Below are 25,685 nucleotides of genomic sequence, written 5' to 3' on the forward strand. Positions count from 1 at the left end.
AATGTTTTTTTTTTTAATTTAGAGTACCCAATTATTTTTTCCAATTAAGGGGCAATTTAGTGTGGCCAATCCACCTACTCTGCACATTTTTGGGTTGTGGGGGCGAAACCCACGCAGACACGGGGAGAATGTGCAAACTCCACACAGACAGTGACCCAGGGCCGGGATTCGAACCTGGGACCTCAGCGCCGTGAGGCGGTTGTGCTAACCACTAGGCCACCGTGCTGCCCCAATGAATGTTTTTTAGCAATATTTTTATTCTCCTTTTTCACATTTTCATCCAAATGTACACCCATAATCAATGGTAATAAATACAAAGTCAATCCCCTGGCCAACAATTCCTCTCTCCCACCAACCCTCAACATTTGAAATTCAAACATCACAAAAGGATTTAGGAATCCACCATCCACCCAGGCATAGTATTCAACAACATAGCCGGACTTGGTTGTGTTTTTCTTCTTTGTTATGTACATATGTGAAAATGCCTTAAAGAAAATGTTTTTCAAAACTAAAAGACAGAGATGGGGGACGACAGAGCGTTCGAAAGTGTTTTTGGAAATGGAACCCGGTGGCACCATTGGGGAATCCTCGCAACAAAATCAGTTCGGTAAGGGAGTTTGATGAAGTAGACAAACATTTCCACTTGTGGAAGAGCAAACCTGGAGGCTTGTCAGTATAAAGTAGGAATGAAATTGGCAATTCACAAGAAAGCTCTATATTGTGGGATTCACCACTGGGAAATGGAGTGCATTTGGTGAGGGTTAGGCAGAAAGGAGAGAACAGGGTTGAGAGTGTGGTGCTGCCTGAATTACCATGAGAAAGGATGGGTAGTGGAATCTGGGTTTCACTGGCTTTCCCAGCATTTGCTGCCAATCACTAATTGTCTTCGAGAAGGTGGTGGTGAACTGCCTTCTTGAACCGTTGCTTTCCATGTCGTGCAGGTACACACAGTATTATTAGGGAGGGAGTTCCAGGATTTTGCCCCTGTTTCCAAGTCAGGATGGTGATCGCTTGGGAGGGGAACATCCAGGTGGCGCTGTTCCCATGTGCTGTCCTTGTCCTTCGAGACGGTAGAGAGGGAGTGCCTGCAATACTTTGTGCAGATGGTACACACTGCTGCCAATGTTTGTTTGCGGTAGAGGGAGTAAATGTGTGTGGAAGGGGTGCCAATCCAGTGGGCTGCTTTATCCTAGTGGGTGTCGAGCATATACAGTGCTGTTGGAGCTGGAGTGTAACGTGCGTGCTGGCATGGGCTGTTCGGGCTGAATGGCCTACTTCTCTGTGCGGCACGGTAGCATGGTGGTTAGCATAAATGCTTCACAGCTCCAGGGTCCCAGGTTCGATTCCCGGCTGGGTCACTGTCTGTGCGGAGTCTGCACGCCCTCCCCGTGTGCGCGTGGGTTTCCTCCGGGTGCTCCGGTTTCCTCCCACAGTCCAAAGATGTGCGGGTTAGGTGGATTGGCCATGCTAAATTGCCCGTAGTGTCCTAAAAAGTAAGGTTAGGGGGGGGGGGGGGTTATTGGGTTGGGGGGGGGGGGGGGGGGTTATTGGGTTACGGGTATAGGTTTGAGTAGGGTGATCATGGCTCGGCACAACATCGAGGGCCGAAGGGCCTGTTCTGTGCTGTACTGTTCTATGTTCTATGCTGCATGACTGCTGTAACCAGCATTCAACCCATCCAAGTGCCACAAACAGCTGGCTGCAGCTATCCCTGCTGATGGCCAGATGTCCCGGGAGACCGGACTCGCGTCACAGCCACATCCAGGACTGCGGGAACTGCATCAAGGTTCGTGAGGGGGCCTTTATCTAAATCATGACAATCCCAGATTTAATCAATGGGAACAAACAAGAGACCGGTGTTGGATGACTTCAGAAAATCTCATTTCAGCTTTCCCACAGGATGTGCCTGCTTTGTTTTTTCATTTTATGAGTGCAATCATTCAAGCTTGAAAAAATAAAAGCACAACCTAGCATCACTACTGGTTTAAAAATGTTTCCTGGCCAATTATTTGCTGGCCTCATCAGCCCCTCAAGCAACCGAGTCATCCTGTTGCACTGTTCCAGGAACCGCACAGCCTCCGAACGACTTTTCTGTGAGCTGAGAGAAAGAATGGCAGCATGGCATTGAGACCCAGACTCTCAGAATAATGTCCAGATGTACATACACTTTTAGCAGGGGTTAATGGAAATGGACAGAACCCACAATGGCGACCGACTAGTCCTCCCCACTTCATGCAGGTTTTTGGACTCAAACTCTAGCCTCTTGTTTATCCCCACTTGTCCTGCACTGCTGTCATCCTCTCTCTCTCTCTCTTTCCGTCACTTCCCATCGTGTCATTCATCAGGTTTTTGGTCCTCTGATCTATCTCAGTCAGTGACAAGTTTTGTTTGGCAATATTCCTGTGACACATCTTGGGAAGTTGTCCTGTGTTAAAGGTGATATACAAATGTAGGCTCTTGCTGGAGATTAACCTACTTTCAACCACTCCTCAGGTAAGCTGATAATGCCTCAAGTCGGATAGAGTAGTTATCAATGGTACCCACCCTTACAATTGGTAATTGTAGCACTGGCCACGCACACATCCTCAATTTAGAATTAGAGCCCAATTTCTCAGCCCCCTCTCCCAGTTTCCAATTTCCTCTCCTCCACTTGCTCTGTTCCTTTTTTACTAAGACACGACTTTAGTGGCATAGCCAGTCACCACTTAGCCCCGAGGTTCGTGCCTCATGAATGGCCACCTTGTGCGAGGTTACCAGATGATTGCCAGCCCCCTAGAATCCAAATCCAGCAGCAAACAACAAGGGGAGGGAAGGAAAGCGGAAGAATATAAAAGTAAATTGCAGCTTTCAGCAATCATGAATCCTGTCAGTTGTAATTAAGGAGGGCTCCATTCAGTCTGCTGTCCAACCCTTTTAAATCATGCTTCATGTCCTCACTTACACCTGACTGGACTTCTGTGTCTGCCATAAACAAAATTGATCAAAACGATCAATTGTCATGTGAGAGTACCTTTAAGAAATGAGTGTTTATCAGTGATGTCAGAGTGTGGGTGGAGCTGGGCTGTCTGTCAGCTTCTTACTTTCGTTTTAGGCTGTTTTCTGCAGGGTGTATTTGAGTTTCGTTTTCAGTGTTGGAGCTGAAGCCAGACCAAGCAGGTATACTGCTGTTCTCTCTGCCATCAAAAGACTATGTCTTGATCATTTGGTGAAATCAGAATTATAAATGTTTTCAGTAGTGACTTTAACCTGATGTGCTTCTGTTAAAGGTTTTGTTTTTAAGTCGTATGGATGTTAAAAGGAAAACTTAAAAGGATTACTTAGTGTTGTAGTCTTTGGGGGTTGTATTTGAATTGATGGTTGCTAAAATTTTCACTATGTTTTAAAAAGGTTAACTTGAGTTCATAGAATAACCATTGTTTTGCTTTAAAAAAATACTTGTCAGGCAGCACGGTCTCCTAGTGGTTAACACAACTGCCCCACGGCGCTGAGGTCCCAGGTTCGATCCCGGCTCTGGGTCACTGTCCGTGTGGAGTTTGCACATTCTCCATGTCTGCGTGGGTTTCGCCCCCACAACCCAAAAATGTACATTGTAGGTGGATTGGCCACACTAAAATTGCCCCTTAATTGGAAAAAAATACTGGGTTATCTAAATTTTTTAAAACTTGTCCATTTCTGCTGTACCACACCTGTAGAGTGGGCCATGTGCTCCCCATACCACAATCTATTAAAAGGTTTGGGTCAGGTGAACGCCATGATACACTTTGGGGTTCTCTAAACCCTGGCCCATAATACAATAAAAACACAGTTCAAAATCAACCATACTCTTCACAGGGACAGCACCAAATTATCCTAAATGTAGCATCAAGACTCGGAGCACATTGTATGACTGGTGTAGGAAGTGTGGGGTCAAGGGACGAAAGGTTCGAACAAAGGTATGCTTTTGGGGCGATATTACAGGGAGCTGTACTCTGTATCTAACCCCGTGCTGTCCTGGGAGTATTTCAAGGGACAGAGCAGAGGGAGCTTTACGCTATTTGACCTGGAGTGTAGTAGGCCGAGGCAGATCACATGCATTACCTTTTCAATGTACAATTCCCGACCATAATCGTGATTAAGTTGAAAGGTGTTAATAAGAAATTACTAATTAACTAGGCATGTTCCATTGGTACAAATTGGTTACAAACAGGACTCCCAACAACTACCTGCGGTATGTACACATCATCACAAGTCCCTGGTTTATGCTTCAGGCATCATCATGCAGCAAGTGCTCAGCAACCCAAGTCGGCAATACCCAGTTCAGGCTGAACACTCGTCAGTGAACTGGGCCTGCTGCCCAGAAGGAGATGAAGCTCGCTGATCTGATTGGGAAAATGAAGAGAAGAGATGCACTCTACACAAAGAGACCACAAACCCAAAACAGGCTGAAAGCTCTGTACGATATTGCCTCAGCACCCCAAATCCACCAACCTAAAACCAGTAAATATTCAGCAGTGGCTCAACTTGGACAAGGTGGTCAAGGCCAAAGCCAAGTCAATCACAATGCTGCAGCTGCCATCTTTACATTGTACCCAGGTGGGACAGTGGCTGAGATGCTGCACCTTGACCAACTGAAGGGCGAGGTTCCCAATGCTGGACTCCACAACCTTGACACGGAACATGTCGACATTAGGGAGGAGCAACTACTCTGCCCTCAAAAGGTGAATACTCGGCCAACACTTGCTGCCACTGTCTGGCATTGCATATATGAGGAAGTGCTATCTGGGAAACAACAGGGAAGGTGAGGAATAGTACTGCAGCCACACAGGTCTACATTGGCTTTCCAAATGTGTCAGTGAACGCATTGGCCTAGCCACGAGGTATCGGTGGAGAGCTTCTGGGAGATTACTCAAACCAAGTTACCGCAACATCACCAGCATGTGTCAAGCTTCAATGTGGTTTACAACAAACCTAATGACAGGAGGTGTTGTCAACAAAAAGCTTGGCCTCCTGCAAGACCTGTTGCTTCAGACAAACTTGTATTTCTAGTATTACAGGAAGCACCGCTCTGTAAACACAACGCACTGTACCCTGGATAGTGAACGAGAGACTAATCCATACACAAAATAGTAGCAACCACAGGACTGGCAGTCGCACTGAACACAGATTACACGAAGATTGCAGGACATTTGACAGTGAAGGGTTGTGGGGTGTTGCAGAGAAACAGTTAATGTTTCAGGATGATGGCTCTTGTTGAAAAATGTTTCAGGTGTCATTGCCTGTTCAGAGGAAGGGTCATTAACTTGAAATGTTTCTATGCACAGATGCTGCCTGCCGTGCTCAGCACTTGCAACAGTTTCTAGCAGACTGGAGTTTGCTTCAGGAGGCGGCAGCTTTGTTTAATAGACTGTCAGTGCAAGCTTCTAACTTGCTCTCATAGAAAATGCTACTCAAATTGTACGCTGTCACAGGAGTGACAACTGGGAGTGTTGGCACTCCTTCACCGTTCTCTCCAGTGCCCCAGGAGTGAGAGCTTTCCCCCAAACAGCAGGTCTTAGGGAACCACGGTGGTTAGCACTGCTGCCTCACGGCACCACGGACCTGTTTCAATCCTGGCCCCGGGTCACTGTGGGGTTTGCATATTCTCCCCGTGTCTGCATAGGTCACACCCCTACAACCCAAAGAGGCGCTGGATAGGGGAATTAGCCACGCTAATTTGCCCCTTCATTGGGGAAAAAAAAAAGAATTGGGTACTCTAAATTTATAAACAAAAACAGAGCACCTCTGGCCAACATGGCTCACCTTTTGGTTTTTCAGGTGTCGAAGCACAAGCTATCCATCCTTATCAACACCAAGCCAAATGCATTTATTAAATATCAGCCTTCTACTGACTGTTTCAATTCAATATCCTGCTCACAAAGCTCTGAACCTCAGCCCGTAACTCCCATTACTGCTCACGTGCACTGCCCCTACCCCTCGATTTCATCCAAGCCTGTAACTTGATCCTGCTTTTAACAATTACTTTATTATACATTTTGACTGAATTATGAACCTGCTGGATATAATCACTTGGGGAAATGCGTTCTCCCTCTTCAGAGGCAGGGCGATCTGTTTCACAAATGCTCTGGTACATTTACAGCAGGGAATCATTGGCATTTTATTTTATTGAATTTCTTGCACGTCCGATTATACGCTTCAACCCACTCACTCAGAAACCCAAGCCAGCTGCTGAGAGAGCAGGATGGACATACAACAGGCATTGAGCTGGCATGACTCGGCATCAGTAACACAGGAAGAGGGGAATGGACTTGACATTCGGCCACTCAACATGCGCTGATGCAGCTGCCGAGCACATCTGTCTGAACTTGAGGCAAGAAATGAACGCACAATGTCCTGATCAAAAAATGGTTCAAGGGTAAAAAAAAAACTGGGAGAGGAGAAAGGGTCTGAAACGAGCCCGCGCATAAATCCCAGTGAAAGCAAACCACTCGCGACTGATTACTTACAGACATCTCCAACAAGGTGGCTTTTGTTTCACATCCCTCTGCACATGTTAAACATTACAGTCTGCAATGGCTGTTCTATTACTGAAGAATAAAGCAAGTCACAGATTGAAGGAGGGATTTCATATCAGCAATCTTCACAAGGAATCTGAGTGTAGAGGAGGATGGGGGGGGGGGGGGAAAAAGAGATTTGCTTTTCACCCCAGACTCCTGCTGGCCAATCCACCTACCCTGCATATCTTTGGGTTGCGGGCCCGAGACCCACGCAGACATGGGGAGAATGTGCAAACTCCACACGGACAGTGACCCAGAGTCAGGATCGAACCGGAGTTCCTGGGCGCCGTGAGGCAGCAGTGCTAGCCACTGCGCCACCCCAAGAGTATCCATTTGTAATAATCATTCAGTGCTCTCTGCTGGTAAATACATGTGCCCAAGGGTTTGTTTTTTAAAAATAGATTCTTTGCTGGCTAGGTCAACATTTATTGCCCATCCTTAATTGCCCCTTGAGAATATGCTGGTGAGCTATCTTCTTGAACTGCTGCAGGGCCATGTCGTATACGTATACCCACAGTGCTATCAGGGAGGGTAGTTATGGTGATATATTTCCAAGTCAGGATGGTGAGTGACTTGGAGGAGTTTGGTCTGGATATGATAAAACTGATTTTCATTAAATCGCGTGATCCACAACTTGAAGTCCATTGATCTTCTTTTCTCCCTATCACTTGATATTCTGACCCAAATGAGGATCTATTTCTTAGGCTTGAAGGCTTCAATTGACCTCAGACACGCAGCATATGTGGGGGAGTCAGTGCTAGATTTTGCCTACCCTTTGTCTCAAAAGGGTTTCCTGATTTCATTCCCGAGTGGCCCAACTCCAATTTAAAGTTTGTGCCTCTTGGTTTTAGATTCCCTTCACCCAGAGTTCCTATGGATGGTGCCCACTGAATCCCTTCAGCACTTGAAACATGATTAGATCATACCTCAACCTACCAAGCTCAAGGGACTATTAAATCAGGTTTATGCACCTTGTTATATAAAAGCTTAACCTTTTCAATCCCATGTTGTACAATGCAAGCTGGATTCCTTCCAAGGTGAAAATAGCTTCACTCTTAACCATTTTCCAAGTTGTATATTGAACAGGGCACACAGCTATGTGGAATCGTACGGCAGCCTTTAACACTGAAGGAGTGAGGGAGGAGGAGAGCGATGCATGGGCACGAAAAAATCCAAGTGGAACACAGCGAATTGAATGCAAAAACAAGTTTGAGAAAATAAGCACAGGGCTGAACATGATGGCTTTGTGTCTCTGTCACGCAGGATCCCTTTAACCAGTCACTCCACAACCCGGCAATTGTCTGACAAGACACACTAGCTTTCACAATTAAATCTACTTGTTATGGCTCACAAGAGTTAAGGCAATGAATAATGCTTTTGGGGCACAGAGTGTTTAGTAACACAAGTAGGCCTGCACCTATATCAAAGTGAGGCATCACAGTAACTTCCACAGATTCATTCGGCAGAATACACATGTCCAAAGACACGGCTTAATGTCAGATAGAGTTACTCCTGCCCTGATGCTAGCTGTTGTTTTTGCATGTAGCAGTCCTAGGGACTTCATTGCTTATTACAAGCAGTCTGTAACTCCCAGCAGTGGAGAACAGCAGCAAGAGGAAGTGATTTAGTAATGGCACCTGAAAACTACAACCTGGTCCGCTTGCGCTCAGCAAACTTGATGAATGCCAGGGTCATAGAATTTACGGTGCAGGAGGCCATTTGGGCCATCAGGTCTGACAGGCCCTTGGAAAGAGCACCCCACTTAAGCTCATGCCTTCACCCGATCCCCGTCGAACCTCTGGACACTGCGGGGCAATTTAGCATGGCCAATCCACATAACCCACACATCTTTGGACTGTAGGGGGAAACCGGAGCACCTGGAGGAAACCCACGCAGACACAAAGAGAAAGTGCAGACTCCACACAGACAGTGACCCGAAGCCAGAATTGAACCCGGGTCCCTGGAGCTGAGCGGCAGCAGTGCGAACCACTTGTGCCACTGTGGAGGAACCTTGGAGCCGGGTTGTTGGGGCGAGTTAAGGTTTGGAAACTCAGCTTGTTCTGTGTTGAGTCAAGGGGAATAAAGAGAGAAATATGTTGAGTGAGACACAAAATTGAGATGTTTAGACAAAGTGGAAATTTTGCTGGTGGTACAAGGTTGAGGAGACACAAATGCAAGTTTTGAGGCATGGGAAGCAGGGAGGCGGGAGAAAGACCTTTCACAAAGCTATTGATTGTGACCCAAACCGGTCAGGATTTCAAAAGGAAATGAGATGGGAACGTGAGGGAAATAAACTCGCAGGGCTGGAGGCAATGGGAAAGACTGAAGTCACCGACAGAGATGGGGTGTGGGTCAGATAGGGTTTGAATGGTCTCCTTTAAGGCCAGCCTCCAATCACAGGGAGAAAGACCGCTCTGTGCTGCACGAAATCCAAATCAGATTTCCCTGCAAACTTCATGTTTTCACATTGGGCAGGTACAGCAGGAGCACGAAAACTGCACTGACGCAAATGTTGCTCGCGTGAAATATGCCTGGAGTGTAATTTATTCGGACTTACGAGGTATTAATAGCCTGAGCACAAGAGATGAGCATGTAAATAGAGTAGTAATTAGTGACAAAGGCAGCAGGAAGTGAAAACAAAGGATAAGGAGCTTCACTGTAAAGATGCTGGGACACAGTAAAGCAGCAAAAACTGATGGTGATACAGTGACTCTCAATCTTTTAACAGCGCAGAAGGAGACAATTCAGTCCATCTGGTCAGTGACAGAGAGCAAAAAGTGAGCTAACAATTGACCAAAATAGGACTGGAGATGGGTGTGGTCCCAGAACAGTGCTGATGGTAATGTCTAACTGACGAGACTCAATTTCCAGTGCAAGGAAGCAATCACCGGATTGAAGCAAAGATGCAGAGATGTGGTGTTTAGAAAAATGTTCCCTGCTGAAGACCCCGTGTAGCCGAGGCTGCGCCGATGATATTAACCCAGCGGTTGTGAGATGTTTCTGGATAGGCTTCTCTTACCCCAGTCGGGAACTGATGTGTGCCTGCACTCAAGAAGACAATTTTCTTCCGCGCAATTAGAAAATCAGCAGGACACTTCCAGGAACAATCTCGAGAAAGCTACCATGCATTCCAGTCTCTCTCTCACACTAGCTTCTCCAGTCCCCCCACTACAGCTATTAAACATTATTTTCTCTCCTTCCCTTGCTCGGACACCATTGCCCCTTTCAACCCCCCCCCCCCCCCATGCCAACCAACATGCTCTTAAATACCAGTTCCCTCCCCACCCCTCAGACTGGAGGGCACAGGGATTTAGGAAGCGCAAATAAACTGGTGATTCAGTAACTTAAAAAACACATTAAAAGGCACATTCACAGTTGAATCAACAGAACCTGGTGAATCATTCGCAACTCTGCCTAACAATGGCACAAACGTGCTGTAAAACGAAACAGGATTAGCTGGGGCTTTTTACAATAGAACCAACTCCTTTGGAATGCTCACGCAATCCATGAGATCCACAAGCAAGCATTTTTTTTTTTTAAACACAAGATGATTTGCGCACCTTTTACAACCCTTGAACATCCCAAATCACTTTACAGGCAATCAGACACTTCAGAAACGAGAAAGGTTGGGCCCTCCAGAGGTCTGAGCTGTGTGTGTGTGTGTGTGAGAGAGAGAGAGAGAGAGAGAGGGAGAGGGAGAGAGAGGGGGGCAGGTTTGTTTGGTTGGTCAGCAAGTCATGCAGAATCAGGTCAATGGCAGGAGTTCAATCCCTCTCCCTGCAATGGTAGTCCGCACAGGGTTGCCCCATGTTTGATCTGGAGTGGTATCATCACTCCCTCGATGGACAATTAACTCTTAGCCAAGGGCTGAATTCACCAGCCACAAGGCCACACAGATAATATCCTGCAGTTAGGCAACTCCTTGAACAACTGGTATTTAAAGCACTTTCAGAGTAACAAAACAAATTCCAAAAACAAAAGAAGGTGCTTCCTGGAGGCAGAAGAAAGAAGAGTCCACTTCCAAGCCCCAGGTGGAGGTGATGTCCATCGCTGCTGGCTTAGCTCAGAACCCCATGTGCCAGCATTGCCACATTATCAATTATTTAATCCAGTAGGGAATTCTGGAGCCACTTCTTCACTCAGCTGCACCAAACTCACTGCCACATGGAGTATTTTTTTTAAATATAAATTTCGAGTACCCAATTCATTTTTTCCCAATTTAGGGGTAATTTAGCATGGCCAATCCACCTACCCTGCACATCTTTGGGTTGCGGGGGCGAAACCCACGCAAAGACGGGGAGAATTTGCAAACTCCACACGGACAGTGTGGGTGAGCCAGGATCGAACCTGGGACCTCGGTGCCGTGAGGCAGCAGTGCTAGCAACTGCACCACCCTGCTGCCCTCCACATGGAGTAGTTGACAGCGTGTGCTGGAGGGCGAAAGGAATAGTTAGGCCTGCTGACGTGAGGACTTTGTTCAACGTGGAGCGTGAATGCGGGCAGGGAGCTGCTGGGCCAATAATGGGTTTCTGCGCAGGGATCTTCCTGAGCGGCACAAGTTGTGAATTGATGTGTCTGTCATTGCCTTCTGCCTAATGCTGGGGAAGAAGGCTGATGCTTCCAGGGTGGCCAGCACAGGTGGAAACCCTTCAGCTGAAAGACTGCCGGGCTTTCTCTCATCACTAAACCAAACCTCAGCTCAATGAATTGCCAAATCTTCCCGACGTACATGTCGTCAAATCCACATTGTAGTCATCAGTCTGGAACAGGGCGGCACGGTGGCGTAGCGGTTAGCACTGCTGCCTCACGGCGCCACGGTCCCGGGTTCGATCCTGGTCCTGGATCACCGTCCGTGGAGTTTGCACATTCGCCCCGTATCTGTGTGGGTGTCACCCCCACAGCCCAAAGATTAGAATTAGAATTAGAACAGTACAGCACAGAACAGGCCCTTCGGCCCTCAATGTTGTGCCGAGCCATGATCACCCTACTCAAACCCACGTATCCACCCTATACCCGTAACCCCTTAACCGTACTTTTTTATTAGGACACTACGGGCAATTTAGCATGGCCAATCCACCTAACCCGCACATCTTTGGACTGTGGGAGGAAACCGGAGCACCCGGAGGAAACCCACGCACACAGGGGGAGGACGTGCAGACTCCACACAGACAGTGACCCAGCCGGGAATCGAACCTGGGACCCTGGAGCTGTGAAGCATTTATGCTAACCACTATGCTACCCTGCTGCCCCTGTGCAGGGTAGGTGGATTGGCCACGCTAAATTGCCCCTTCATTGGAAAAATTTGGGTGCTCTAAATTTTTTTTTTTTTTTTTAAATCAGTTTGGAACATTCTTCATCAGATTACAAATTCCACTTGGGTGTGATGCTTGAATCAATCAAGCAAACCCTTGGCCTTTCAATACCAGAATGAGGACATTTATTCAGTCACCCAGCCAGGGCCACGAGCCAGCATCAAAGGCGGGAAAGGTTTCCTGTAAACTGGTACATGAAAGCCAGCATCCAGCAGAGTGTGGGTTAACACAGTGAGATATAGACACCCAGCCGAGGGCAATGGAAACGTGGACTCCAAACAGTGGATGCTTTAGTCCGTTAATGCTCTGTTCCGTCAAGTCAGAAGCAAGTGCTATTGGTGAGGAGAACGCTGGCAGCCAGTGGATTGGCACTGAATAAACAGCAACCACTCGGGGAGTGGTAGCATCAGAAATTACTTTCAGTAGCCTTCTGAGCCAAGAGTAAATCTTCATAACACTTCTTTTCAAAAATATGAACAACTGAGAAGGTGATTGGTTGGCGGGGGTCAGTTTGGAAGAGGATTTACATCAGCGCAGGTGAGCTGGGAGACAAGTCCACTGCTTTACCAATCAGGCATGGGAGGAACTCAACACAGCTCCTGAAATCACAAAACTGCCCCAATCCAGTAACCTCACTCAAAGATCCGATGAGTTTGAAGTGCAGGGAGCAATGGGTCTCTGAGATTGGAGCACAATAACACCGTTGGCATTATGCGTCTGACCCCTGCCCACCGTTGGCATTCTGCGTCTGACCCCTGCCCACCGTTGGGATTCTGCGTCGAACCCCTGCCCACCGTTGGGATTCTGCGTCGAACCCCTGCCCACCGTTGGGATTCTGCGTCGAACCCCTGCCCACCGTTGGGATTCTGCGTCGAACCCCTGCCCACCGTTGGGATTCTGCGTCGAACCCCTGCCCACCGTTGGGATTCTGCGTCGAACCCCTGCCCACCGTTGGGATTCTGCGTCGAACCCCTGCCCACCGTTGGGATTCTGCATCGAACCCCTGCCCACCGTTGGGATTCTGCATCGAACCCCTGCCCACCGTTGGGATTCTGCATCGAACCCCTGCCCACCGTTGGGATTCTGCATCGAACCCCTGCCCACCGTTGGGATTCTGCATCGAACCCCTGCCCACCGTTGGGATTCTGCATCGAACCCCTGCCCACCGTTGGGATTCTGCATCGAACCCCTGCCCACCGTTGGGATTCTGCATCGAACCCCTGCCCACCGTTGGGATTCTGCATCGAACCCCTGCCCACCGTTGGGATTCTGCATCTAACCCCTGCCCACCGTTGGGATTCTGCATCTAACCCCATGCTGTCCCTGCCCTGGGAGAAATTTGCTCCAGATATGAGCCATACTGTTTTGTACTTCTAATCGCTAAATGGGACCATCTCCAATTTCCTAGATGTTGGTTTTGCTGGCTCACCCAGCATTTATCGTCCATCCCCAATTGTCCCTCGAGAAAGTGATGGCGAGTTGCTTCCTTGATACTCTGCAGTCTCCGTGTAGGTCTGCCCACAGCGCTGTCTCTCGGGTACATTAGGAGAGGTTCAGACTGTTTTCCTTGGAGGGAGGAGGGTTGAGACGAGATGCGGTGGAGAACTTCAGACAGGTGTGGACAGGATGGGTGATGAGAAACTGCTCCCAGCCAAGAGAGCATTGGGAGGATCAGATGGGCACAGGTCGAGAATAACTGGCAAACTGAGCAACAGTAATGTGGGAAAGAAAGTTACTGGCTTCCTGGGAGGGTGGAGGTGGGTTTGATCGGGATAGTCGGAGAGGGGGAAATTCGATTGCTTCCGGGGGGAAAATGTTGCAGCAGAGGTTTGGATAATCCAAACTAGAAATCGGAAAATGGAAGATTGGCCAGGGTAGTAAACTTTAGAATAGTCAAGTTTAGAACGTGACAAAGACACGAGTGAGGGTTTCAGCAGCGGATTAGCCGAGGTGGGCAGTCGGGCGATGGCACAGACGTGAAAAGATATGAGGGAGGGGGCTGATCTTGGGGGTCACTTTTAGAACACCAAGATCACAAGCAGCTTTGGTGAACCAGGAGAGGGGGATGGGGTTGTTGCACAGACAGGAGTGTGTGTTGGGGACTGAAGACAATGTCTTTCCAATATTTAAATGAGATTCCTTGATGGCAGGTACACAAGGAAAAGCAAAAAGTACTGCAGATGCTTGAGAAAGTGCTGGAGATCACAACTGTGCTGGAGCGAGAAGTGCAGTTCATGTTCCAACTCCAATCTGATTCTTCTTTACAGCACATGAGTTCCGATGAAATGTCATACTGGAGTCATATTTCACCATCTTCACAATGCAGGAGTCGGCCAATTGGGCCTGTAGACCCTCTCTAGACCCACTCCCTCCCCATAGCCCCGAATCCCCACCTAACCTGCACATCTTTTGGACACAAAGGGCCAATCTCGCAGAGCCAATCAATTTAATCTGCACATCCTTAAGACTGTAAGCAAACTGTGGCACCCAGATGAAACCCACGCAGACAAGGGGAGAACATCTCCACACGGTCACCCAAGGTCAGATCTAGTGTGCCATCCCTGACCTGGGAACCTCAAGATGAGAGCTTTACTTTGGAAATCCAGCTTCCAGTAGTAATCCATCTCCCAGTTCCTTGGAGAGGGTCTGACACTGAAAGATTTCTACCCGGCTTCCAACCCACGGCCGTAAAATGGGAACAGTGCCCCACTACCCACAGCATTTCAGACTGGCGACACCCCAAACCCTGCATTGTGTGGACTCGGCAAGATTGTTCACACACTACCGACCCCTTTAAAATGAATTTGCGTCACACGCACTTTTGAAACAAAACAGCCGGATTGAAGTTACCAAAGATCCTCCTCCAGGCAGCACACCCCAGCTCTCCTCCTCGCACACAAAACAACCTTTAATAACAACCTTCAAAGCTCTTTACACATTTCAGTAAAAAGCCCTTTGTGCGTGTATGTGTGTGTAGACAAGGAAAACGGAGGAAAACACCGCCTTGTTGTAGTATCTGAGTGACTGCTAGATTCACAAATATTATGTAGATGAGACAATAGGTGTTACACACACACACACGGAGAATTGAGGGGTAGGGCACAGCTCTCTGTTAATCCTTCTGAGCAGCAACAAAACACACAATTATTTCACCACAACCTCTTGACCAAGCTCCCGGTCAATCTGTACACATCTTATTTCGTGTCTCACTCTCTGGCTCCATTTTATCTGCTGGATTCCACCCCCTCCCAATCCCTCCCTCCCGGCGTTTGGAGAGATCAGCGCAATAATTATTTCCCCAAAAAGGGAAAGAGGCTGGGGGTCCCCAGGAAACTGGACCAACTCTCCTCCCCCCCACCCCAACAAGCCAACACCCATTTAAAAACTCACACACACGCTGCTGGTGAGAAAGATAAAGAACAATAGGGCGGGATGAGATGGGAAAACAGAATTTAGAAACGGGCTCCAGTCTTGTGGGTCGCCTCTCTCTCGCCCATTGCTTTTACTGTTTCATTGTCCTGATCCAATTAAAGAGATTGGCTCCACATTGGGGAATCATTGAATCCAATCACACAAACCACATACTCAAAAACACCACTCAACACAATATGTCCCAAATGCAAAGCTGTGCCACACATTCTTTTCCAAAGCAGCTGTAGTGTATTTTGATGAAGAAACCCGGGGTGTGTGTGTGTCTCAGTGGGTACACAAGCGCGGATTGTTGCTCCTTACCCGAATTGCCGGCTCCAATCTCTCTCTCTGAGGGGCAGCAGAGGTTCGGCGAGGGGAGGGGAGAGCAGCTGGATGGAGATTCCCCCCCAGCAGACAGCAGCCTCCAAACCGAGCAGATGTTTCAAACGCTATTGTTCACTCGCCCAAACCTGAGAAAGCCCAGTCTCTTCCCCCTCTCTCTCAACACATCCTTCTCCCCTGCAAACACACGATAATCCTTGTCCCTCTCTCACTCCCTCCTCCAATCTCTTTGCCAACTTGTTCTCCTTCCCCCGCGCAGCCTCTGATCCACCTCCCAGCCGTCCGCGCCCATTTAAAGAGACAGTGCACCAGAGAGAGAGAGAGAGACTCAGCAATCTGCACAGCGGGCGGCCCTTCAGCCCTTCTCAATCATCTATCCCTCCTGCATCACTGCAATGCCAAACCGCTCCCCTCCGGTGTCCCTCAGCCCATAATCCGGGAGAGGATTGATTCCCCTGAGACCCCCTCAGCTTGGCCGGCCCCAATTTGATTTTTAGTTTGATTGAAGTTCTGGGAGGAAAATGGAGAAATAACACAGAGAAGGGAGGGAGGGAGTCCAGTGTCCATCCAGTTAAAATCTTTCCCCCTCAATCTTTGGAGAATCCGTGAACAGGGGCTGTTTAGCACACAGCTAAATCGCTGGCTTTGAAAGCAGACCAAGCAGGCCAGCAGCACAGTTCGATTGCTGCCTCCCCAAACAGGCGCCGGAATGTGGCGACTAGGGGCTTTTCACAGTAACTTCATTTGAAGCCTACTTGTGACAATAAGCGATTTTCATATTCATTTTTCAACTTACTGCCAGCAACAACAATTCCTTCCCCTGCCCACACCAGGGCAAATCTGCCCATGTACTTAAATATCCACAGATCCTGTCTCTCCCACCAGCATCCTGCCTGGAGCCAATAGAAAGCAGTCTTTTCCTCTGCTGCTGACGGCTCACATTATTTTCCTGTCTTCCTCTCTGTACAGGGTCACTCAGCAAGTCCACCAGTCTGACCCTTTTGTCTCCATGTGGCCAAAATTGGCACTTTGCTTTCAACAGGCCTTGACCCCAGCCATGGCAACCAGGTCACATGGGCTTCTCAACAGGAAGAACAAGAGGCAGCTCACATGCCCATCTCCACTTCTCCATTTTCTCTTGAATTAATGGAGGCAGTTTAAAACATAACCATCTTGCAAAACCTCGCGTCAAGAACAAACCACAGTTGCCGAAAAGGCCACTGGTGAGCTAAACTGGGATAATCTCAATGGGTAGGATGGCAACCATAGTGAAGGGATTTGCAAAGGAAATTTTAGGAGAGGTGAGCAGAGTTGGGAGGTGACGATGGGAGGTGTCAGATGTACATTATACCGCATATTCACAGTAACTTCATTGAAGCCTACTCGTGACAATAAGCGATTTTCATTTCACTTTCATTTCATATTCTCAGGATTGAATCATCTATAATAATAATAATCGCTTATTGTCACAAGTAGGTTTCAATTAAGTTACTGTGAAAAGCCCCTAGTCGCTACATTCCGGCGCCTGTTCGGGGATTGAACCCGCGCTGCTGGCCTGGTTCTGCATTACAAGCCCATTGTGCTAAACCAACCTCTAATCTACATAAATTACTCTATTCTCAAAGAACACATTGTAAATTGGATGTATTTTGGATTGAATATCCAGGACACTGAAGAGACATTACCTGCAACAAACCCTATGTTGAATGTTCTATGGTCTGGATATACCCATTCCAGTCTTCACCAGGTTATGTCTTACTCTACAGCAAGGGCAGCACGGTAGCATTGTGGATAGCACAATCGCTTCACAGCTCCAGGGTCCCAGGTTCGATTCCGGCTTGGGTCACTGTCTGTGCGGAGTCTGCACATCCTCCCCGTGTGTGCGTGGGTTTCCTCCGGGTGCTCCAGTTTCCTCCCACAGTCCAAAGATGTGCAAGTTAGGTGTATTGGACATGATAAATTGCCCTTAGTGTCCAAAATTGCCCTTAGTGTTGGGTGGGGTTACTGGGTTATGGGGATAGGGTGGAGGTGTTAACCTTGGGTAGGGTGCTTTTTCCAGGAGCCGGTACAGACTCGATGGGCTGAATGGCCTCCTTCTGCACTGTAAATTCTATGATCTATGAATCAGGCTCCCTCTGGTATCCAATGACGAGCCTGCAGGTGAGCCTACACTCTGCATTTCAGCGCTCTGCTTGACCTGAACATTAAGACAGCCAAACTCAGCCCAGTTCCCATCCTAATGTCCACAGAAGGTTTCCAGCAAGGATCAATGGATCGGGGGATCACTGTGAATTATCCAAACCTCAGGAGCAACCCTCATCACAGCCTCAAGCTTAGACGGGTATCTGGGCAGAGTACACGTGGAAACGGATTGGCACCTTTCCTGGTCTGCATGCTCAGCACAACAACAGCAAGTCGTATATTTCACCATCTGCAGGGAACAGCACAGTGGCTAGTGCTGCTGCCTCACAGCGCCGTGGACCCGGTTTCGATCCCAGGCCCGGGTCACTGTTCATATGGAGTTTGCACATTCTCCCCGTGTCTGCGTGAGTCTCAGCCCCACAACCCAAAAAGATGTGCAGGGCAGATGCATTGGCCACTCTAAATTGCCCCTTAATTCGGAAAAAAAAAGAATCGGGTACTCTAAATTTTAAAAAAATGAATAAGTATTTCACCACTTGGCCGCTGGGGACGTTTGCCGGTTACCTATTGCTTTCCCTCGCACCTCCTATCTTGCAACACCATTGATGAGCATCATTAGCTGTTGCAACTGCGCAACAAAGATCGACAGACAGATACAGAAATGAAAATGAAAATCGCTTATTGTCACAAGTAGGCTTCAAATGAAGTGACTGTGAAAAGCCCCTAGTCGCCACATTCTGGCGCCTGTTCGGGGAGGCTGGTACGGGAATTGAACCGTGCTGCTGGCCTGCCTTGGTCTGCTTTGAAAGCCAGTGATTTAGCCCTGTGCTAAACCAGCCCCTACAATTGCCAAATTGCATAACGCTAAAAGATATTAATTTCTCAACCACAGTCACTGTTGCGATATAGAAAATAGAGACAATGTGTGCACAGCAAGCTCCCACAAATAACAATGTGATAATGACCAGGACATGCGTTTTAGTGATAATGATTTACTGTTGGTGTGAGGCACATGACTGTTACCCAGGCAATGTCACAGTAATGTATTGCCAATGGTGACATGCTTCTGACACTTTCTCATCTGTCTTGGAAGGCGAGTGTCTCTCTGATCATAAAAGGCCTGTTTGTTGAAAAATGTGTTTCTCTCCCATTATGGTTGCATATATTAAAGTTGAGTGAAACAGCAGCAGAGTGCAGGCACCCTTTGAAGGAAGTCTCCAAGGCAACACTACATTTTTACATATCTGACAGCTTGTTTGGATTCGAAGGAGACATTGCATGTGAAAGGTTGCCATCATGAAACTACTCGTTCGGTCCATCAAAAATCATTGGCTCTACTTACTTTCAGTGTTCACTTTTGATGTTCCTTTGTGCTCCTCACAATCAGGATTATTAATGCTGGGAATCAAACACGTTTCATTCTCAGGGTCAAGCACTGCCAGGTCGCCTGCATCTCAGTTTAGATACAGAGAAAATTATCCTTGTCACTGCCCCATCAAACACTCTCCGAGTAGGTCGAGCAGTAGAGCATGAGTGTGATACAGAGTAAAGTTTCCTCCACTCTGTCCCATCAAACACTCCTAAATGAGATGCAGTGTGGGTGAAATACAGGGTAAAGCTCCTTTTGCAAACTCCTAGGGGCAGATGCAACATGGGATTTCTTCCCAATGTCCTCACCAATATTTTCCCCTCATCCAACATCAGAGAAACAGGTTAATTGGTCATTTTCAGATTGTGAGAGCTTCCTGTTTGCAAATTGGTTGTTTGTTTCACAGCAGTGGCCAAAGTCCAGAAGTACATCATTGGTTTAAAAGCTCTCTTGCCACGTCCCAAGGTTATGAAAGGAGCGAGTCTGACTTTCCTCTGACATTCGCTGTGCAAACGTGGACAGGAAGAATAGCTAATTGGAGGAGGTACTGGTAATCAGCAATGCCTGTTAAACTGTGCCTCAGCACAGGTCAGTGCCCTCATTCGAGGACGGAAGAAGACGAGAGATTAAAAATCCTCTTTGGCTGACAGACAATCCGTTTTTTACGCAACATCCGTCAGTACCGAGTATTATTTCCACCAGGGCTGAATATTGTTTGACAAATTGTCCTGATTGATTACACGCCTGCTGTTTTCTATACCATCCTTTATCAAGGACAGAGGCTGCAGATTCAGCCAGGTAAATATTGTTTCACAACTAACTGGTGGAACTGAAATGAGAGTCATTGCCTTGGGTTGCATTGTCCATTTCGGGCAGCACGGTAGCACAAGTGGCTAGCACTGTGGCTTCACAGCGCCAGGGTCCCAGACTCAATTGCCCGCTGGGTCACTGTCTGTACGGAGTCTGCACGTTCTCCCCGTGTCTACGTGGGTTTCTTCCGGGTCCAGTTTCCTCCCACAGTCCAAACACGTGCAGGTTAGGTGGATTGGCCATGCTAAATTGCCCTTAGTATCCAAAAAGGTTCGGAGGGGTTATTGGGTTACAGGGATAGGGTGGAAGTGAGGGCTAAAGAGGATTGGTGCAGACTCGATGGGTTGAATGGCCTCCTTCTGCACTGTGAGTTCTATGAGTTGCCTCATGTAGTTCCCTCCTTGCAAAGGACAACCTGGCCTCCACTTACTCCTCCCATTGCCAATCCTGACTCCACGCTGAGCTGGGATGTCACTCCATCCGGGATGGTAGAATGGGTGACGTTCCTCATGTTGGGTACATGTGAAAGGAACCTCACTGTGCTGCTGCCTGGAGACTGTGATTCTTCCATGGGTGAAGATCTGGATTGTCTAACTGACGAACAATGGTTCCTTGGGTGAAGTACTGATTTGCAATGGTCCTCCGTTAAACTGGAGAACTCCAACAAAAGAGGGGGGTGGGGGGAAAGTACATTTGAAATGTTGGGTTTGTCAGCAGACAATTGTGGAATAGGGAGGCAAATCCAAATTAATCCTCAATTAAGTCCTCCTATTCTTAGCATCAAATTGTTTCAACAAAGAGACCAAGATATTTGCCTCTACTGGATGTGGAAGTTTTGTTCCAGACATTATTCAATCTGTGAAGATTAATTTCTCGATATTAGTCCTATTTAGCTATTGTCCACTTGCCGTATACCATGATGTAATATTCTGCATTCCCCTCTTGGGGATCATCTCTCAGATTTCCTCTCTTCAAGCTGCACATTTCAAGTATCTCAGTCTTTCCTCACAATACATATTCCCTTCCACATTGGACCAATCTCACGGGTCTGCCCTCCGCTGCCTTCAATGCTTGAATGTCTACAATAACTTGTATCCATCATTTCATCAAGTTTCCTGAGATGCTTCCCAGTAGCATAAGTTACCAAACCCCGAGCTACATAAAGAAATATTAGGAAGTATAATCAACAACTTTGGTAAATAAATGGGTTTTGCAGAGGGCTGTTGGCGTGAGGGGGGGGGGGGGGGGGGGGGGGGGGGGGTGGAGATCTAGGCTCAGAGGTTGAGGGGGGGAGCTCCAGAACTTTCCAAACTCAGCAGCAAGAACTGGACATTGCGCTGACGAGCAGTAAGCTCTGTTCCTGAGAACAGTCCTATTGGACTCAAAATGTTGCTTCTCTCTCTGCAGATGCTGGCAGGCATGCTGAGATTTTCCAGCACTTTCTTTTTTCATTCTAGCACGACACAGCATTTTGCTTTTGCCCATCATGATTCAGCTAGTTTACTGACGGACCTGGTTTTCTTCAAGCCAGCGAGTTCTGACTGACTCGCAACTCCAGAGATGCTGCCCCAGCGACCATTTCAACTAACCGAACCCGTACGGGAGCCTCCTGACTCAATAGGTCAACAGGTCTGGTCAGTTTTATTTTCAAACCAGAAGGAAAGACTTTCACTTCGCTGCCAGCCCTGTTGTAATAATGCACTTGGGCTGAAACTGCATTCAGTTTGAGTCTTCATGAAGGATGTGTGGGGCCCCGGATCACTATTCCTGTGGCGTTCTCCCTGTGTCTGCATGAATCTCGCCCCCATAACCCAAAGATGTGCAGGGTAGGTGTATTGGCCACGCTAAATTGCCCCTTCATTGGAAAAAATGAATTGGGGTCCTTGTGAGATTCACAGGAGATTTACCAGAATGGTTGAAGAACTTTTAACCATGAGGCTCAGTGCTTCTCTTTGCAACAAAGGAGATTGAGGTGAAGTTTGATACAGGTGGACAGGTTAGGTGAAACAAAGAAAAGCTGGTCCCATTAGGGAAAGCAAATTTTTTTTTTTTAAATTAATTTTTTTATTTAGAAATTTAGTGTATACAATTCATTTTTTCCAATTAAGGGGCAATTTAGCGTTGTGGGGGTGAAACCCACGCAGACACGGGGAGAATGTGCAAACTCCACACGGACTCCGGGATCGAACCTGGGACCTCGGCGCCATGAGGCTGCAGGGCTAACCCACTGCGCCACCATGCTGCCCAGGAAAGCAGATTTAAAGGTCAGGGGGATGCAAGCGCGTGGTAACTACCTGGAACTCACTGCCAATGAGGATGTGGAAGTGGAGACAGTCAAGTTATTTCAAACAGAAATCGGATGGGCACGTGAGCTGAGGGAAATAACCTGGAGGGATACGGGGCCAGAACATTAGGGGACAACTCACTGAATTCCTCGATGGAAAGCCAGAAGAGTCTCAATGGGCCATATGGCCTTCACAAAAATATCACTCGATGTGACTGCACGTTGAGGACAGGAGCAGACCAGTGCTGACATGTCTAATCTCGGTTCAGTGACAGTGGGGGACGATGAGGCTTGAAAAATTCACCACTTGTCTCCTCCCTGGGGTTGGTTCATACAGTAACGTCAATGGAGCTGAGTGACATTCCAGAGGCTGCTTTTCCTCAAAGCAAAGCAAAAAGACACTTAACTTGTTCGCCTGCCACCCATTCAGCTCTGTGACCCTGAAGTCCAGATAACAGTAAAGGCCTTTGTTTTCAGTTGCAGTACACTCCTGCTGAGATCCACTGACTTTTGTCCTGTGGGCTGCTCCATTCATGTCCGATTATAACCCCCCACTCGCATCACAAAGGCTTCACATGGCGTTAACGGACTGCTCATTATAAAAGGGGAAAATAAGCAAACAGCAGGCAGGATTAAAGCAACAGAAGTTCCCAAGATCGCTGACTGCTGGTTGAAGAGCAAGATTTTATTTAGTTATTGGGGATGTGAGAGTCGCTGAAAAAGGCTGACATTTATTTCCCATCCTGAGTGACCCTGAGAAGATGGTGGTGATCTACCTTCTTCACCCACACAGAGCAGGTGTGATACAATTCAGTGACTCGCTTCAGTTCTTTCCAAATGTTTCTTTTCCACCTTGATTTTCATGTCGGCTTTCTGTTGACACTCGCTGGAGCATCGTGCCACCTGAACTATTTATTTATGACCTTTGATAGTCTGCATTGCCAGGCTATTAACATTGCCACTGATAGCCACACCAAAGACCACTGCATCGTGTTCAGGAGCTGGGATCAGGGTTGATTTTCCTTCGCCTTTTGCATTTGCAACTATCTTCAGGCAGAGCGCAGAGTGAGTGACACATGTCGGTCTCCTGCTGATATCTCAGCATTACAGATACCAGTCTTCAGCCAATTCAATTTGCTGCACGTGATGTCAAGAAATGGCTGAAGACACTGGATACTGCAAAGGCTGTGGGCCCTGTCAACATTCCAGCAAACCGTATTGAAGACCTGTGCTCCAGAACCTGCTGCAACCCCTAGCCAAGCTGTTCCCGTACAGCTGCAACACTAGCATCTACCCGGCAATGTGGGAAATTGCCCACATGCATCTGGATAAGATGGATAAATCCAACCCGGTCAATTACTGCAGGGCCAGACTCCTCTTGATCATCAGTGGAGTGATGGTCGCTGTTGGTGTGGGGTTTGTGTCTGTGTCCCCCACCCCAACCCAAAAAGATGTGCAGGGTAGGTGAATTGGCCACGTTAAATTGCCCCTTAATTGGAAAAAATTGGGTACTCTAAATTTTATATTTAAAAAATCAGTAAAGTGATGGAAAGTGTCATCGACAGTGCTGTCAAGTGGCACTTACTCAACAATAACTTCCTCGCTGGTTTGGGTTCCCCCATGGCCATTAAACTCCTGACCTCATTACAACCTTGGTCCAAATATGGACAAAAGAGCTGAACTCAAGAGGTATGGAGAGAGTGACTGCCCTTGACATCAAGGAAGCATCTAACCGTGTGTGACATCAAGGACATCAAGAAAAAGAGGAATCAATTAGAATTGGGGGGGGGGGGGCTACTTCATCAATGATCTTCCCCCAATCATAATGTCAGAAGCGGCAATGTTCACTGATGATTGAACAACGTTCAGCACCATTCACGACTCCTCAGATACACAAGCAGTCTGTATCCATATGCAGCAACATTTGACCAACATTCAGGTTTGGTCTGACAAGTGGTAAGTATCACATCCAGAGAGGGAACTTTTAAGGAGCATCTTAAAAAAAGAGGGATTGTTTGGCAGAGACGAAATGTCAAGCTTCAGGCTCTGCAAGTTGAGCACTCAATGGTGCTGCAATGTAAACTGGAGATGTACAAGAAGCAACAGTTGGAAAAGCACAAAGATCTTGGGAGGGTTATGGGGCTGGTGGAGATGACAGAGATAGAGAGGGACAAGAATGTGGAAAGATTTGAAAATGAGGATGGGAATTTTAAAGACAAGGCAATGCTGGACTAATAAGTTCCAATGTTGGTCAACGAGTCCGTGGGTGATGGTTGAATGGGTCTTTTTAAAAAATTTAGATTACCCAATTATTTTTTCCAATTAAGGGGCAATTTAGCGTGGCCAATCCACCTACTCTGCACTTTTTTGGGTTGTGGGAGCAAAACCCACGCAGACATGGGGAGAATGTGCAAACTCCACACGGACAGTGACCCAGAGCCAGGATCGAACCTGAGACTTCAGTGCCGTGAGGCAGCTGTGCTAACCACTAGGCCACCGGCTGCCCCGGTTGAATGGGTCTTGATGTGAGTAAAGGTGAGGGCGGCAGATTCTTGGACAAGCTCAGATTCATGGATGGTGGTAGAAAAGCCAGGAGAGCTTTGGAATAGCCCAGTACCAGATTGGCTGAAACAATCAAATTCAGCCCAAAGCCTGCAGTTGAATAACGCTGAGCTGCTGTTGGGATAAATCTCAAGAGCCAAGGGACATTACAGGTTGAAACAGCCTGCACATTAAGACTGAGGTTAAGGGCAGCACGGTGGCGCAGTGGGTTAGCACTGCTGTCTCACAGCGCTGAGGTCCTAGGTTCGATCCCGACTCTGGATCACTGTCCGTGGGGAGTTTGCACATTCTCCCGTGTTTGCTTGGATTTCGCCCCCACAACCCAAAAATGTGCAGGCTAGGTTAATTGGCCACGCTAAATTGCCCCTCAATTGGAAAAGATCAATTGGGTACTGTAAATGTATTTTTTAAAAGACTGGGGTTAAGGAAAGCAGACATCTTCAGTCTGAGATCGGCTGGTTTTGGTCACAAGGATGTCAGTGTACATCAAGACAATGTTAGATGATGCAGAGACCCTATGAAGTATCAAATCAGCTCCCTTTTTTAGTGAAAATAAGCTCGAAATAAATTCTGGTGTCCATGTTTGATTTGGTTGAGCGTTGAAAATCCAAAGGAACAAAGTCAGACAAAATGAGTTTCTGCAAATGATGTTTTTGAATCACAAACTTTTTTTTCCAAGATTTATGTGTATGTTGAGGAATTGGAGAGAGCACTGTGGATGTTAAATACTCATGGTTTCAAATAAGGAATCTGTTTGCAAGCACAGAACGTGCCGTGCAGTTGGCAGATCTCATGTGTTCAGATTCATTAAGGCTGCGATAGTTCCTCTTTGGCCTCATCAAGTCTTTGGGCAGTCTCTACTTCATGTATATTGGTGTAAAGGGCAGCACGGTGGCCTAGTGGTTAGCACAACCGCCTCA

General features: G+C 47.5%; 1 protein-coding gene across 1 annotated transcript in view; it reads right to left on the reverse strand.

Annotated features, from left to right (window-relative positions):
- Nucleotides 1–15,863, reverse strand: part of LOC119957311 (semaphorin-4C-like) — a 78,755-nt gene extending 62,892 nt beyond the window's left edge. Inside the window, 1 exon segment of the mRNA XM_038785173.1 lies at nt 15,578–15,863. The gene's annotated coding sequence lies outside the window, so the exon portion shown is untranslated.
- Nucleotides 15,864–25,685: the final 9,822 nt, after the last annotated feature.

Source organism: Scyliorhinus canicula, chromosome 26, assembly GCF_902713615.1.
Source record: "Scyliorhinus canicula chromosome 26, sScyCan1.1, whole genome shotgun sequence".
NCBI classification, from domain to species: Eukaryota; Metazoa; Chordata; class Chondrichthyes; order Carcharhiniformes; family Scyliorhinidae; genus Scyliorhinus; species Scyliorhinus canicula.